The sequence below is a fragment of the Solanum tuberosum genome, unplaced genomic scaffold (assembly GCF_000226075.1).
Source record: "Solanum tuberosum cultivar DM 1-3 516 R44 unplaced genomic scaffold, SolTub_3.0 scf00198, whole genome shotgun sequence".
Taxonomy (NCBI): Eukaryota; Viridiplantae; Streptophyta; class Magnoliopsida; order Solanales; family Solanaceae; genus Solanum; species Solanum tuberosum.
This window is the reverse complement of record NW_006239121.1, coordinates 921057-922334: the sequence shown is the minus strand read 5'-3', so window position 1 is coordinate 922334 and position 1278 is coordinate 921057.

The following is a 1278-nucleotide window of genomic DNA, read 5'->3' as shown; positions in this document are numbered from 1 at the left end:
GACTTTTGATTACTGATTATTTATTGAATTCTTACAATTTGTTTCACAAAACCCCCCATTTTTATTACTTGTTTCTGGAAGTAATTTGACTAATTGAATATAATTGTTGGTTAGAGTAAAGTCTAAACCATTTTCCTCGTGGGATCGATCCCAACCTACAAGTTGGGTTCTTTACTTGATAACGATCGTTTATGCTTCTTTAGGGAGATGTAATTTGAGCGTATCATACAAGACCCACGACACCTCAAAACTACTAACTGGAAAGTAACTGTGAATTCCTCTATAATACAAAGAGGCTCACCAAAGCTAACTAGAGTGTAGAGTGATCTCAACGAAGCGCCTGTTGATAATCATGAACACCTATATCTGCATCATAAAAGGATGTAGGCGAATGACATCAATACATGGAATGTACGAGTATGTAATATGGCTGAGTAAATAAATAACTGAACTGAATAACTAAAAGCAACTCAACTTAATCAATACATGAACATGAAGTGAAAACCATTTAAGCTTTACAATAAAATATACGATTAAAGCAACATGAAAATAATATACTTTACTTGTAGGGAGTTTCTCTAACCGACAACCATTAGCATGAGTATGGAAACAACGTCCCACCGCACGTTGCAAGGGCCCATCCTATACCTTTCCGGGGGTATAGGATGTTATCGTGACTATGGATTCATCTAATTGGCCTTCTCAGAGGCAGTGTGGAGTAGCATGAAGAGTCAATGTTATTCTATCCTACGCTGGCTACGCAGTTCTATGGGACTTCCGAATCATAAGAGACTCTAACCCAACTCGGTGCTCGATACTACTCCCAAAATAATAGATATAACATTATACTCAATTCACCCATTACAAGTAATGGACTTCTTACTTTACTTGAAATACTTTTTAAAACATGAGACGTGTTTACCTTCTTGAAAACATGCACTTATGAACTTATCTTTCAAGTCAAATAATTAACATAGGTACATATGTATATGAATATATGTATGAATAAAATAGCATTATAAACTCTTAAGTCTTTATGAAATAGAACCTTTAAGCTTTTTCTCAAAACTCAGTTTGAAACACAATGATTGGCTTTCAAAGACTCTCAAGACTTATAACTTAATTCGTAGGGTTCATGCGAAATTATAGACATGAACGGCTCAACTCAAGAATCTCAATAACAATATAGAAACTCAATAATTAGGAATAGAATTTTTAAAAGAGACATGAACTCAAGAACTCAAAATCAACTTATCTCAAGAATACTCAAATCTAGGG